The sequence below is a fragment of the Schistocerca serialis genome, chromosome 3 (genome assembly GCF_023864345.2).
Source record: "Schistocerca serialis cubense isolate TAMUIC-IGC-003099 chromosome 3, iqSchSeri2.2, whole genome shotgun sequence".
In the NCBI taxonomy this organism is placed as follows: Eukaryota; Metazoa; Arthropoda; class Insecta; order Orthoptera; family Acrididae; genus Schistocerca; species Schistocerca serialis.
The window spans coordinates 1009841725-1009858378 of NC_064640.1; positions in this window are offsets into that span (position 1 = coordinate 1009841725).

The following is a 16654-nucleotide window of genomic DNA, read 5'->3' on the forward strand; positions in this document are numbered from 1 at the left end:
GCAAAGCCTTCAAACTCAGCATCTCCGTCTCATGTCCACTGTCTATGTCTCTCTCCCACTGTCTCTTATTCCTCCTATTGATACCATTGATAAACAGTATGCCTCACTGCCACTGTCTCCACTCTCCCTTAGAGTCTCCCATTTTGTCTTTCTTAGCCACTAACACTGTCTGCACCATACCTCGGCAGCTCGAAAATTAGGACAGGGGTCCAAGTAAATATTACCCCTACTCCCACATGTTTAAAATTTAGATACAAAATTTACCCTCCCCTATAGTAAATGTTTAAAGTTCAACAGTCTTGGACAGCCTAGAACACCCTCCCCCCAGAAGCCTATGTATGATGTCCAGTCATCTCTGTTTAATTTCCACTGTCTCCTCTCTCTTTTCCTGCCACTGCTTGAATCTTCATCTTTTACTGGTACTGTCTCTCACTGACCATATGTACCTCCTAGTAGGCCGACAAGGGCGGTGCTGGTGCATTTTGTTAGTGTGGGGTGTCTACATCAGGGGCAAGCATACATTTGGGGGCAAAGATATTGTTCTCTTTTTATTGACAGGTCTTTAATCTATGGTTCTGCTACATGGATTATGACCACCTGGAAATAATCTTTCCTTTTGATTGACAGCTTCTTAACCTATTGTCCCCCCACCCCTCCCTCTCCCCCACCTCCACCCAACTCCTCAGGAAACTTCCAACCCTAACCCCTCCCTCACGCTGATATAGGTACGCTTTCAGATCTGAGTTACTGAACAGCCCACTCTCACTCTGTGAATTTGATGGACTACTTAACTAAATTGATCAATTAATTAACCCCTTCCCCTCTGGTAAACACCCCAATCGCCTCCCTCCCCTTCACCCCTTCCCATGCCTCGAAACTGACAACTCTGTGGTACAGAGGAAGCATTTGAAGGGAGGAAATTCAATTATGAAGCAGAGGGTATATTGTTTATGTGTAAAAAATTCAGTTTGCAGGGATTGGATCTCTCTTTTCATCATTCTCCACTGTTTGAGAAGATGCAGGTCTTGAAAATATATTGAAAAGAGGTAATTAAACCGATTACTTTTCTTTTCATCCTGATCGTGCAAGGAATACCTTCATGAAACACCCATCACAAATAATTACATTGTTAAAAATCGGTCGATAGCGAAGCATGCACCATCCGACTTTCCTGTCCATTGGGCCACGCCCAATGCTGGCTCATGCCACAGCACATGCAGCTTATTTGGGGGTCTGCAAAACGACACGACAGATGTAGGTGTTTGCTTGGCCAGGCGACTGACAGACCGGATGTAACGCTAATCCGCGAATAAAAACATCCAAGAAATTCCTGTTGAAACACATGCTCTTTCTCTGTTTCTCCTTGTGTCCTGCTGGCTCTGCATGTGCCCTTGTTCACAGTCGGACCAAACCGCAAACGAAGCAGCTTTTATCTGGTAAGTAGCTGTGGAATACTGACACATGCGAAAACACTGTCCTTCCAGGGCAAATTCCTGACTGAGAATGGATTCCGCCATGAGCTCTAAGCTGCTGTCTGTGCTGGAGAGAAGGGATCTCACAACAAGAAATTCAATTATATAGCATAGGATATACTGTCTATTTATAAAATTCAATTTCCAGGGGCTGGATCTCACTTTTATTTGTTAGGGGAAGCTCACATCAAGCAGCTACATGTCCTAATTATGTAATTACACCATGGCAGACTGAAGGTGTCGTCTTATTGGAAAATTTTCCTGTGTGCAGTCACCTTGACACACAGGGATCGACTGAGATAGTGCACAGTGCCACCACCAGAGGATGTTCCATCCCCCCCCCCCCTACCCTTCGCCAGTCCCTCCCCATCAGTTCCAGAAAAAAATTGGTAGGAAAAAGACTCACTCCATTAATAAATGTGTGTGAAATCTTGTGGGACTTAACTGCTAAGGTCATCAGTCCCTAAGCTTACGCACTACTTAACCTAAATGACCCTAAGGACAAACACACACACCCATGCCCGAGAGAGGACTCGAACCTCCACGGGGTCCAGCCACACAGTCCACGACTGCAGTGCCTTAGACCGCTGCGGCAGACTCACTCTGTGCTGGAGAAGAAGGATATCGTGACACGAAATTCAAATAAAAGTCAATAATATATTGATACATATTCTTTATTTAATCACTTCGCGGGAGTCTCCCCCACTTGGACCAATATCGTGACTAGTGACTGGACAGCCCTCCCCTCCCCTTCCACACTCTTGCACAGTAGCCACCGGTTGGGCTCTCCTGAGTGTGTGTCTATCGTCAGGGTGCTGCCACGAAAGTCAAAACAGCCCAACGTCCTAATTACAGATCAGGTTACTAAATTCTACCGACCACGGATTGGGTACCGGCCTCCTGTGATCCCCTGCCCCCAAACAAAGCATCAAGTGGTAACATTCTGTTGAAGGGAAAATTCTTGACTCGCTTCCTGTGTCTGTCGCTCCCAAAAAGCCACTCCATGCTTGTTTGTGTGAACCAACATCTCCAAACACAAAGATGGAGGTTATCATATCTGCGCAAATTATTGTTTTCAATTGGCTAATGCAGGAGACAAAGGGAAAGCTAACACAATTCCGATATCAAAAATAGAGTGAAATAATTCATTTCCAACTACCTGTCAAATTAATTGTTTAAAAATTTATCAGAGTCAAATAGATCGCTTAAAACACTCACTTCCAATGATTCTTCTTCGTAATAAAACATATTTTCCACGTTTGAGTCTCACACTCTAACATTATGCAAATCAAGCAATGAAATTTCCGTCGCGCATAGGTTGTAGCACTAAATACATCCAAGGTCTTGTACGCGTCCTCCTCCACCACGACGTTTCCACTATACATATCTGATGAAAAAAATCCTGACTATCACACAAGCTAGCGATCGAGAGGCGCGCGCCATCAGCCGTCTGCAGGGTAGCCCCTTCAGCTTCGGGTGGGAGAGAGAGAGACGCACACTGCACTGGCTGTGCCTGCCCGCACCAAACGCAATGCGTGCACACAGTACAACAATAGGAAACAATAAATTAATCGATCAATAATTGTGACGTCGCGATTTAGTTTTTGAAATTATTATAGACTTCCTAAACTGATTCTCTCCGCTACATTCGGAACGAGGGGGAAGGTTCTTGCGTGATGGAGACAAGAGCAAATACCACTGCAAGACAGAGTCCACTGCGATGTTCTGAGAAGCACTAAACACGATTCGTTTAAACCACCATCCAGTCCGTTGCAATAAGCTGTCAGGGCTAGATATCGGAGACAGCTGGAAACATTCGCGCATCCCCGCGCGTTCCTGTACCGAGGCGCCCTCCGTCATCATATACACAGCCAGCGCCGACGTAAAGAGGTCAGTGAAAAGTTCCGCTGCCGCCGCAGTCGCAGTCGTGGACGCGTGTGTATGCCAGAGTGCATGGAGGGTGTGGTGTCACCGCCAGACACCACACTTGCTAGGTGGTAGCTTTAAATCGGCCGCGGTCCATTTGTACATGTCGGACCCGCGTGTCGCCACTGTCAGTGATAGCAGACCGAGCGCCACCACACGGCAGGTCTCGAGAGACTTACTAGCACTCGTCCCAGTTGTACAGCCGACTTTGCTAGGAAAGGTTCACTGAGAAATACGCTCTCATTTGCCGAGACGATAGTTAGCATAGCCTTCAGCTAAGTCAATTGCTACGGCCTAGCAAGGCGCTATTGATCCTTTGCTATGTATCTAATGAAGCATGTACAGTAACAAGACCAATGTTCACCAATTGTGGATTAAAGTTAAGTATTCCAGAAGCTACGTACTTTTCTTTATAGCATTCATTACGTATCCTGTTTCAGAGCTCACGCCATCCTGCGTGAGCTTATAGCGTGCATTTCGGCTTCCTCAAACAACACGGTGTTGGCACTTCTGCCGACACTTCATATTGGCGACCAGTAAAACAGGGTCTTGTTCTTTATACTTGCTTAGGTTCCTTGTGTCATGGCTTCGCCACAATCTCCAGATGTACTGTCCGAATTTTATCGCTTGCAGAATCAGCAGACGCAGGTGTTAGTGGATGCCCTTGGACAGCTCGTCCAGGGTGAACGTGCAATGCAAAACGATGCGGCCGTCGCCGCTCCACCGCTACCGCACCCACAACATGCAGTTGCACCACCGTTTCGACACTTCAATGAGGCGATGGAAAGCTGGACGGAGTGGTCACGCCAATTTGGATTTCATCTCGCCGCCTACATAATTCAAGGTAACGAGCGGCAGCCTCATTTATTGGCGTGTGTAGGGGTGCAAACGTACCGTGTGATAGTGAAATTATTTCCCCGACGCGACGTAGCAACTCTGTCCTACGAAGAAATTTTGTCTGCCTTGGATGCATATTTCAAGGAATCAGTCAATGTACACTCCTGGAAATTGAAATAAGAACACCGTGAATTCATTGTCCCAGGAAGGGGAAACTTTATTGACACATTCCTGGGGTCAGATACATCACATGATCACACTGACAGAACCACAGGCACATAGACACAGGCAACAGAGCATGCACAATGTCGGCACTAGTACAGTGTATATCCACCTTTCGCCGCAATGCAGGCTGCTATTCTCCCATGGAGACGATCGTAGAGATGCTGGATGTAGTCCTGTGGAACGGCTTGCCATGCCATTTCCACCTGGCGCCTCAGTTGGACCAGCGTTCGTGCTGGACGTGCAGACCGCGTGAGACGACGCTTCATCCAGTCCCAAACATGCTCAATGGGGGACAGATCCGGAGATCTTGCTGGCCAGGGTAGTTGACTTACACCTTCTAGAGCACGTTGGGTGGCGCGGGATACATGCGGACGTGCATTGTCCTGTTGGAACAGCAAGTTCCCTTGCCGGTTTAGGAATGGTAGAACGATGGGTTCGATGACGGTTTGGATGTACCGTGCACTATTCAGTGTCCCCTCGACGATCACCAGTGGTGTACAGCCAGTGTAGGAGATCGCTCCCCACACCATGATGCCGGGTGTTGGCCCTGTGTGCCTCGGTCGTATGCGGTCCTGATTGTGGCGCTCACCTGCACGGCGCCAAACACGCATACGACCATCATTGGCACGAAGGCAGAAGCGACTCTCATCGCTGAAGACGACACGTCTCCATTCGTCCCTCCATTCACGCCTGTCGCGACACCACTGGAGGCGGGCTGCACGATGTTGGGGCGTGAGCGGAAGACGGCCTAACGGTGTGCGGGACCGTAGCCCAGCTTCATGGAGACGGTTGCGAATGGTCCTCGCCGATACCCCAGGAGCAACAGTGTCCCTAATTTGCTGGGAAGTGGCGGTGCGGTCCCCTACAGCACTGCGTAGGATCCTACGGTCTTGGCGTGCATCCGTGCGTCGCTGCGGTCCGGTCCCAGGTCGACGGGCACGTGCACCTTCCGCCGACCACTGGCGACAACATCGATGTACTTGGAGACCTCACGCCCCACGTGTTGAGCAATTCGGCGGTACGTCCACCCGGCCTCCCGCATGCCCACTATACGCCCTCGCTCAAAGTCCGTCAACTGCACACACGGTTCACGTCCACGCTGTCGCGGCATGCTACCAGTGTTAAAGACTGCGATGGAGCTCCGTATGCCACGGCAAACTGGCTCACACTGACGGCGGCGGTGCACAAATGCTGCGCAGCTAGCGCCATTCGACGGCCAACACCGCGGTTCCTGGTGTGTCCGCTGTGCCGTGCGTGTGATCATTGCTTGTACAGCCCTCTCGCAGTGTCCGGAGCAAGTATGGTGGGTCTGACACACCGGTGTCAATGTGTTCTTTTTTCCATTTCCAGGAGTGTAGTTGCAAAACGGTATACGTTCTTTCGTACAAAACGTACGGCCGGTCAAACTAATCGGGAGTGGGTTGCAACTTTGCAAGGCCTTACGAGGGATTGTGCTTTTGAGTGTGAATGTGGACTCCCTTATTCAGATACTATGGTACGTGATGCAATTGCACAGAACGTTTCTGATGTTCGTATACGGGAGCAAATTTTGAAACTAGTCAATCCCTCCCTTCAACAAGTAATAGACATATTGGATAGGCAAGACACACTTGACTTTGCTCAGGAATCATTTGAAACTTCGCCAGCTGTGTGTCACATTAACCGGCCTGCCGGGCGAGCTGCACGGAACTGTAAACAGCCCTCGCGCACGTCCGCGAGCCACGTGTCCCGCGCCAGCATGCAAATGCAGTGAAGTCATGCCTGCGGTGTGCTACTAGACATTCGCGTGAGAATTGCCCGTCACGCCAAGCTATTTGCTTTTTCTGTATTAAAAAAGGACATGTTCAGAGTGTTTGCCAGAAAAAGCTCAGATCGGACACTAAAAACCATTCCAGGCCCTTTGCTTCACGTCGGAATCGAACCAAGTATACTCAGGCTCGTGAACCTTCGCCCATGGACATTCATGTAGTTCATTCCACTCTGCCCAGTGCCACTTTCTCTAACAGTGACTGTGTTCGTCCCACAAAAAGTGTGCGTCGACATCGACGGAAATCACGTCAAGTCGCAAGTGATTCTGTACCAGTGTCTGTTCACATTGCACAAAACAGTCGCTCTAGTCGTCAGCAGGACAATAAACTTTTTGTAGACTTGGACATTAATGGCAACGTGATCCCATTCCAGCTCGATACCGGAGCTGCAGTTTCACTGCTCAATAAAGACACGTACAAACAACTGGGCACACCTCCGTTGCATGCCGCAAATGTTAAGTTACATAGTTATTCCAGACAGCTTATCCCTGTGTTAGGACAGTGTAACCTTCTGGCAACATACAAGGGACAAACAAAACTTGTGTCATTTTACGTACTTCGTTCTTCTTCTGCAGTGAACTTGTTTGGTTTAGATTTATTTCAGTTGTTTAACTTGTCTATAGTCAATCAGGTCCTATCAGTGAACCAGACTGTGCCTTCAGCCAGTGTTTCTCGTCTATGTGAAGAATTTGCAGACATTTTTGCACCGGGCCTTGCTTGCGCTAAGAACTATGAAGCACATTTGGAACTGAAAGTAAACGCGCAACCGAAATTTTTCAGAGCGCGCAATGTTCCCCACGCATTGCGTGATGAGGTCGCAAAAACATTACAAGATTTAGAATCACAAGGTGTAATTGAACGTGTGCAGGCTTCTCTCTGGGCTTCACCCTTAGTAATTTTGCCTAAACCTTCCGGAAAATTGAGACTTTGTGTGGACTTCAAGGCAACAGTGAATCCACAACTAGTGATCTTATCCTTTACCCCGCCCGGAAGATCTTTTTGACAAACTGTGGCCGGGTAAATATTTTTCTAAGTTGGACCTAGCAGATGCGTACTTGCAAATACCGGTGGACGACGAATCCCATCGCGTATTGGTGGTTAACACGCATCTTGGTTTGTATCGCTTCAAAAGACTGCCATTCGGGTGTGCATCCGTCCCTGCATTGTTCCAGCAATATTTACAAACTGTTTGTGCCTCGGTCCCTACTGCAGCAAACTATCTGGACGATATTGTGATCTCCGGAAAGACAGAAGAAGAACATTTATGCAACCTCCGAACATTATGTCAGGTCTTGCGACAAAATGGTCTTCGCTTGCGGAAGGACAAATGTGTGTTTTTTGCTCGTGAGTTACCATATTTGGGACATGTAATCAATGCCCAAGGCATACATCCGAGTCCGGAGCACCTCCGTGCCATACAGGACTTGCCTTCGCCGCAGTATTTGAAGCAGCTACAGAGTGTGTTGGGAAAAATGAACTATTACAATAAATTTGTGCCGCGCGCTTCTTCCATTTCAGCTCCGCTTCATCGCTTACGCCGTAAAGGTGTTCCGTTCGTCTGGACGACGGAATGCGAACGCGCCTTTCGCCAGTTGAAATCGGCGTTGCTTTCCAATACTTGCCTTACGCCATTCGATCCCCAGAAACCCCTTTTGTTGATGGTAGATGCATCGGATTTCGGGATCGGTGCTGTGCTTGCGCACAAAGATGGTTCGCATGATCGCCCTATTGTCTTTGCGTCCAAGTTGCTCTCGTCAGCGCAAAGGAATTATTCCCAGATCGAGAAAGAAGCTTTGGCTCTAGTGTTTGGTGTTACAAAGTTTCACGATTTCTTGTATGGTCGTCACTTTACCCTCATCACAGACCACAAACCTTTGACATCGCTTTTTCATCCGAACAAGCCTGTACCTCCACGTACGGCGCAGAAATTCATTCGCTGGTCTATTTTCCTCTCGCAGTACCGCTACGATATCTTGTATCGGTCCACTGCTAAGCACGGAAACGCCGATGCGTTGTCCCGTTTGCCTGTTGCTGAGGATAGAGCATTAGATTCTTCCGAACTTGCTTGCATGTTCATTGATGCGGAGACAGATGACGTGGTCGAATCGTTTCCGATTGATTTTCGTCGTGTAGCTACAGCCACAGCTGCTGACCCTGTCCTTGCTACCGTTTTGCGTTTTGTTGCTACGCAATGGCCCTTGTCAAAGTCACCGATCGAGGATCCGTTGGTTCGCAGATTTTTTGCTCACAAGGATAGACTTTTTGTTCGACGTGGTGTTTTGTTGTTGCGTTCTGATAATGATCAGTCCAGAGTCGTGGTCCCACGTTCGTTATAGTCCTCTGTCTTACGGCTTCTTCACCAAGGAAATTGGGGTATAGTGCGAACGAAACAACTTGCTCGTCAGCACTGTACTTGGTTCGGAATCGATGCTGCGATTACGAATATGTGCTCTTCTTGCATGGCGTGTGCCGAACAACAATCCGCACCGCCGCGGAAATTCTTTGCATGGCCAAAAGCCACTTCCCCTTGGCAACGCTTACACATCGATTTTACTGGTCCATTCTGGAATGCTCGATGGTTGGTTGTGGTAGATTCATTCAGTAATTTTCCTTTTGTTGTCAGGATGTCTTCCACGACGTCTTCTGCCACAATCCAAGAGTTGTCCGCTATCTTTTGCATTGAAGGTCTTCCACAGACTATTGTTTCCGACAATGGCCCACAATTCATGTCCGCAGAATTTGTCCTTCTGCAAGGCCAATGGTATTCAACATCTGACATCCGCGCCGTTTTCGCCTCAGTCAAACGGTGCCGCTGAACGATTGGTCCGGACTTTCAAGTCACAGATGTTGAAGTTGAAAGAGTCGCATTCTCGGGAGGACGCGTTATTGCTCTTTTTGTCCTCGTATCGCTCTCAGCCCCGAGATGGTCGCTCGCCGGCTGAGTTGCTTCACGGTCGTCCTCGTCGAACCTTGATGTCTTTGTTGCATCCGCCACATCAGGTTCCTGTGCAGCGGCAGACACTTGCTTTTGCCCCTGGCGACGTTGTATACTATCGCAACTATCGCGGTTCACAGCGTTGGCTCGCAGGGCGCATTCTTCGCTGCCTCGGCCGCGCTATGTATCTGGTTTTGGGGGCCTCTGGTGAGGTGCGTCGGCATCTCAATCAGCTGCGCCTCTGTCGTCGCACGGGTTCTGCCGCTCCCCGTCTGCTTTCAGCGTCGGTGCCGTCCGGTCAGCGCCCTGGGGACCCATCTACTGGCTCGCCTCATCCCCAGGTGTTACCGACGCTGCCTTCCAATTTGCCCCATGGCGACGCGCCGCCGCCGCCGCCGCCGCCTGTTCTCCCGCTGGCGCCGCCCGCAGTGGATGCGTCGCTGCAACCGCCTGGCGCCTCCCTGGGTCACGCGCCGCCGATCGCTTCTCATGACCGGATGTCCTCCGCCATGGAACTCTTTCCCGATCCGGACCACATGACGTCTTCGCGCGTCGGGTACCCCGACGCGATGGAGGTCGACACTTCGGCCCCTCCTGTCTCTCTACGGACGCATACACCGCATGTTGGCGTGCACCCTGGACTAGGTTTTCAGGCGTTTCCTAGCTCCCCTCGGACCGAATGGCTGGGTGCGGGTGGCACAGCCTCGCCTGTTGTTAGGCTCCCCACCTCGTCGCATACGCCAACATGGGGTCCTCTCCACGGCTGGCGGAAGCCTTATACCACAACCGTCCACCGATTTGCGGGGGAGGAATGTGGTGTCACCGCCAGACACCACACTTGCTAGGTGGTAGCTTTAAATCGTCCGCGGTCCATTAGTACATGTCGGACCCGCGTGTCGCCACTGTCAGTGATAGCAGACCGAGCGCCACCACACGGCAGGTCTCGAGAGACTTACTAGCACTCGTCCCAGTTGTACAGCCGACTTTGCTAGGAAAGGTTCACTGAGAAATACGCTCTCATTTGCCGAGACGATAGTTAGCATAGCCTTCAGCTAAGTCAATTGCTACGACCTAGCAAGGCGCCATTGATCCTTTGCTATGTATCTAATGAAGCATGTACAGTAACAAGACCAATGTTCACCAATTGTGGATTAAAGTTAAGTATTCCAGAAGCTACGTACTTTTCTTTATAGCATTCATTACGTATCCTGTTTCAGAGCTCACGCCATCCTGCGTGAGCTTATAGCGTGCATTTCGGCTTCCTCAAACAACACGGTGTTGGCACTTCTGCCGACACTTCAGAGGGCATCTGGGGATAATTGGAGTGGTAGGAATTCGGTTATTATCAATACGTTAAACTTCGGTTACACGATAAATCAGCCTAATCTAAAAGCCGTAAATTCAAGTAAATACCTAGTGTGGTGTCACCGCCAGACACCACACTTGCTAGGTGGTAGGTTAAATCGGCCGCGGTCCATTTAGTACATGTCGGACCCGCGTGTCGCCACTGTGTAATCGCAGACCTAGCGCTACCACCAAGGCAGGTCTCGTGATACGAGAGAGCACTCGCCCCAGTTGTACGAGAACCTAGCTACCGACCAGATGTACGAAGCCTTTCTCTCTCATTAGCCGAGAGACAGAATAGCCATCAGCTAAGTTAATGGCTACGAACTAGCAAGGCGCCATTAGCCATACAGTGATTGTACTTAAAGTCTCCTGTGTATCGTCAAGATCGATGTACCACCATGACTGAGTAAAGTTAAGTATTAAACCTGCTCCGTACTTTTCTTCCTAACATTAATTACGTATCCTGTTCCAGTACTTCACGCCCGTCTGCGTTAGTCTAGCTTGCCTTTTCAGCCATCTCAACTTCACGGTGTCGGCCCAGATACCGACACAACACCTAGGTATTACAATTACGAACAACTTAGATTGGAAGGAACACATAGAAAATCCTTTGGGGAAGGCTAACCGAAGACTGCGTTTTGTTGGTAGGACACTTAGAAAATGTAACAGACCTACTAAGGAGACTGCCTACACTACGCTTGTCCGTCCTCTTTTAGAATACTGCTGTGAGGTGTGGGATCCTTACCAGATAGGACTGACGGAGTACACCGAAACAGTTCAAAGAAAGGCAGCATGTTTTGTATTATCACGAAATATGGGAGAGAGTGTCACAGAAATGATAGAGGATTTGGGCTGGACATCATTAAAAGAAAGGCGTTTTTCGTTGCGACGGAGTCTGCTCAAGAAATTCCAGGCACCAACTTTCTCCTCCGAATGCGAAAAAATATTTTTGACACCGACCTACATAGGGAGGAACGATCACTACTATAAAATAAGGGAAATCATAGCTCGTACGGAAAGATATAGGGGTTCATTCCTGCCGCGTGCTATACGAGATTGGAATAATAGAGAATTGTGAAGGTGGTTTGATGAACCCTTTGCCAGGCACTTAAATGTGATTTGCAGAGTATCCATGTAGCTATAGATGTAGATGTAGACATCCAGCGCAAACGTCCATGATTTTGAATCTTTTCTCACGTAACAAACACCCGTCCGCTTCTGTCGCGCTCACCCAGCACACTGGTCACTTCGCCAGTCCTCGCTGCCGCGGGCAGGATGCTGCAGCTTAGGCGCATACAGTAGTTCTAAACAATACCACCCCCACATAGACCCACCGGTGTAAAAAATCTGCTTTACCCAATCTGAGGCAGTGATGTTGTTGGCCATACACCTGCAATTTCTCACGCGAAATGTAGATTCCTCCCGTTTATACGAGTTATTTTCGAAGACAGAAGAAATCGGACAATACATGCGTTTTCACGTCGCTGAATTATCGTTACTTGTTGTGGAAATCCCTTACAGGACTACGGCATAGACTATATTCCCTTATCAAGTAGAAAAAATATCTCTCCTTACCTGTCACGTCATGCATCACAGGAGTCGAATATTTAGCTCATTTTTGGCTCATGACGGAGTGCTAAGATCTCCCACTGTCACAGAACGCCCCCTCACTTTCGAACTATCTCTCTTAAGGTAGCCAAATATCTCGCCACATACGAAGTCTCTTAAGGTAGCAACACAGACAAATTGTAAGGATAAGCTTTATACTACCATCACTTTATAAATTCGGTAACACATCTGATTTTATTACGATGGTTGTCTCTCCCTGTATAGGTGGACGGTTCAAATTTCATTAAAAGATAACACCGCAAAGGAAAAAAAGTGGACGATCGTATCTGTGATACCCTAGCCATCGCCTACACCCGCCAGGCGGCGTATCAGCATGTCACTGATATCAAACTGATAGGCTAATCAATTAAATTGATCATGAGAGTCGCTTTGCATGGCGAGTAATTTTTCTTTTCCAGTAGTCAGATTACACTCATCAGGTAGTAAAAATGGCAATCCCTGGAGAGAAGACGATGTTCTTTTCGAGGAACACCATTGAGAATCGACATTCGAAGCTGATCACAGAAGAATTCTACTGTACGCAACATACATTACACGTAAGGACCGCGCTATTAAAAACACGATCACATCAACCATGTTACTGTTACCCTGCATAAAAAGTGGTCTCGGTTATACAGGCACTCACAAAAGTCGCTGATAGTGTAACGCTTTCTGGTAGAAATGCTGTATGTGATTTCGAATCAAGTCTCTCGATTCAGCCACATACTTGCGTTGGGTCCTATGGAGACGTCTTTTAACGATTACAGTCACTAGTGAATCATATTCATGGCACTCTAATATCTCGAAACAAGTCAGCTATTTCGAACCTATCTGCTACAGCAAAACTCCAACATCGTTTTAGACAATTCCTTTGCATCTTTTAACTGTCCCTCAGACTCTGCCCCACCATCTCTGCAGCTTCGTCCATGTGATCGTCCCAATTTATGTCGGAACTGAGCAGTAGTCGGAGAGCACTACATCCACCACCTTCTGCAACCTCTGTAGAAACATGTTGAGCTGAGTTAGTGCAACAATACCGTCTCTTGGCCACCCGGTGGACATGGGAACACGTTATCGTAGCTAAGCCAACGAAGCTGGCCAAGGAAGGTTCAAATCAAATGGCTCTGAGCACTATGCGACTTAACTTCTGAGGTCATCAGTCGCCTAGAACTTAGAACTGATTAAACCTAACTAACCTAAGGACATCACACACATCCATGCCCGAGGCAGGATTCGAACCTGCGACCGTAGCGGCCGCTCGGCTCCAGACTGTAGCGCCTAGAACCGCACGGCCACTCCGGCCGGCGCCAAGGAAGGATTCTGCCGCCAGCAACATACATTACGCGTAAGGATTGCGCTGTTAAAAACACTGTCACAACGATTATGATTACCGTCACCCTGCATAAAAAGCGGCGTTGGTTCTACAGGTACACACAAGACTCGCTGATAGTGGTTCAAATGGCTCTGAGCACTATGGGACTTAACATCTGTGGTCATCAGTCCCCTAGAACTTAGAACTACTTAAACCTAACTAACGTAAGGACATCACACACATCCATGCCCGAGGCAGGATTCGGTCCTGCGACCGTAGCAGTCGCGCGGTTCCGACTGAAGCGCCTAGAACCGCTCGGCCACCGCGGCCGGCTCGCTGATAGTGTTACGCTTTCTGGTAGAAATGCTGTATGCGATTTGGAATCAAGTCTTTCCAGTCAACCACATACCTGCGTTGTATCCTATGGAGATGTCTTTTATTGATTACAGCCGCTAGTGAATCATATTCGTGGCACTCTCATAGCTCGAAACGAGTCACATTTTTCTAACCTAGCTGCAGTAAAATTCCAACGTGGTTTTAGATAGTCCCTGTGCGTCTTGTAACTGCTCCTCAGTCTCTGCCACGCCATCTCTGCAGCTTTGCGTATGTGATCGTTCCAATTTAAGTCGGAACTGAGGCCGGCCATGGTGGCCGAGCGGTTCTAGGCGCTACAGTCTGGAACCGCGCCACCGCTACGGTCGCAGGTTCGAATCCTGCCTCGGGCATGGATGTGTGTGATTGTCCTTAGGTTAGTTAGGTTTAAGTAGTTCTAAGTTCTAGGGGACTGATGACCTGAGAAGTTAAGTCCCATAGTGCTCAGAGCCATTTGAACCATTTAAGTCGGAACTGAGCAGAAGTCGGAGAACGCTATATCTACCACATTCTGCAACCCGTATAGAAACAGAATGAGCTGAGTTAATGCGACAGGACTGTGTTTTGACCACTCGATGGAAATGGGAATATGTTGTCGTAGCTCTGCACAACGGTGTACGATGCGTAAGGTCAGCGCCAAACGAAGCCTGCTCTTGCAATACGAAGTAGTATAAAAGACAGTACGAACAGTTACGGTGGTGTTTGTTATTGGGAAAATCAGTAAGACTCCACATCACACAGGTACTGCAGCCTGAAGCAGGTCTGTGTCCCTCAGGGTCCATTCACGCCTATCACCCAAACGTTCTATCATCGTTATTCTGTACCGTCCAACATAGAAAAATTGCGAACCATAAAAGCTCCGCTAACTTCATCCGACAGAGAACTCAATAAGATTTTTACCACATCTCTCTCTTCCAGTCACCTTTCATCCAGTCACCTCCAACCACATATTTTATAGTTGCAGCGCGTTTGCTCTGTTTTCTGCATGTCCGTGTTGCGGAAGGCTCCCATGACCCGGAATTGCTGCTAGTGAATCCAACTTCAAACATAGAACATATCTCCGAACGTAACGCGCGGCAGATCCACCTTCAAATCCTATCCCGGATGTGGCATGCTGTGGATCTGCATCCCAACATCGCTCCAGATATTATGCGTGGCGGATCCACCTTCAAACCCTATCCCGGACTTGGCATATTGTGAATCCACATCCCAACATCGCTCCGGATATAACGCTCGGCGGATACACACTCGAGCACTAACTCGGGTCTCTTTCGTGACACAGACATACAGAAAACAGAGCAAACGTGCTGTAACTGTAGAATATGTGGTTGGAGGTGACCGGATAATTTCGAGTACAGTGCTATACTATGTTCCCCAGTCAGTAAAATAGTGTATTTGCGCCATCTGTTGTCAACTATACTACAAGCTGTTTCAGAATACGGAATGAGAAGTGATGTCATGATCGTATGGGTAGAAGTGACATAAAATCGATAAAATTACGAAAAATGACGGAAAATACATATAAATTGAGGGAAAATAAGTCGAAATTGGGGGAGATTGAGAAAGTACTTCCATGTCTTCTGCTTGGTGCAGAACAGTTCTTGTACAAGGGAACGAGTATGCGACAGCAAGACGAATACGAGAAAACGTTGACATGGAAGCCCCCAGAACAAGATAAACAGTAATTTTTTTCGTCGAGGCAACGTTCTACTACATGTCTATTGAGGTAATAGTGATACACGCGAGTTGACTGCTGTCTTTGATGCTGTCCTGGAAAAAAGAGATCCATCTGTCTCTAAACTTACTTGCATCTGCGTTAAAAGATGACCGAGAGTGCTATGATCTTGTCACGGAAATTCAATTACTTGATTTGCTAAATGTTTGCATGTGATACTCAAACGCTGAAAATATGTTTTATTACGACGAAGGGTCATTGTACGGTTTAAGTGAGTGTTTTAAGAGATCTATTTGACTCCTGTAGATTGTTAAAAAATTAATTTGACAAGGCAGTGTAAATGGATTATTTTACTCTGTTTTTGATATCGAAATTGCGTTAGCTTTCCCTTTGTCTCCGGCGGTAGCTAATAGGTATACAGTATTCAGAGGAGATATGAAAATCTCCATCTTCGTGTTTGGAGACGTTGATTCACATAAACAAGTATCGAGTGGCTTCTTGGGTGCAGAAGACACAGGAAGCGAGTCAGGAATTTGCCGATCAACAGAATACTGCCCACTTGATGCTTTGTTTGGGGCCCACGAGATCACAGGAGGTCTGTATCCAGTCCGTGGTCAGTAGTATTTAGTAACATGATCTGTAGTTAGGACATTGGGCTATTTTGACTTTCGTGGCAGTACGCCGACGATAGACACACACACACTTCTCGTAGGTCTCCTGTGACGCTGTTTGGCACTGATCAAAGCAATCAGTCTGTCATCACTGGGAGTTTGTATTTCTCTATATGCTCATCAGTGCTCGGGAATTGCAGACTGGCATGTGACCGTGAAATGTGGCAAGTGCTTCGGCGAGCTCCTTTTCATTCTTTGAGAATCTTTAATTGCACAAAGGGGAGGGAGTAGAATTAGCTTATTGCAATGACGGGATGTGATGAGTTCACTTACTCTTCTTAATTTTCTTATAATCTAACTCGATGCTGGGTATTTTAAGTTGCTTTCTGTGCTTCTTTGGAAGCGAGCAGCGCTGTGAAGATGAGACTAGCATCACGTAGTGAGGCCCAGAGAAACCAGCCATGGGAGGGAGGGAAGCTAGGGGTAGAGGCAGAAACAGGCAAGAATGGCAGGTGGGCTGCCCCCT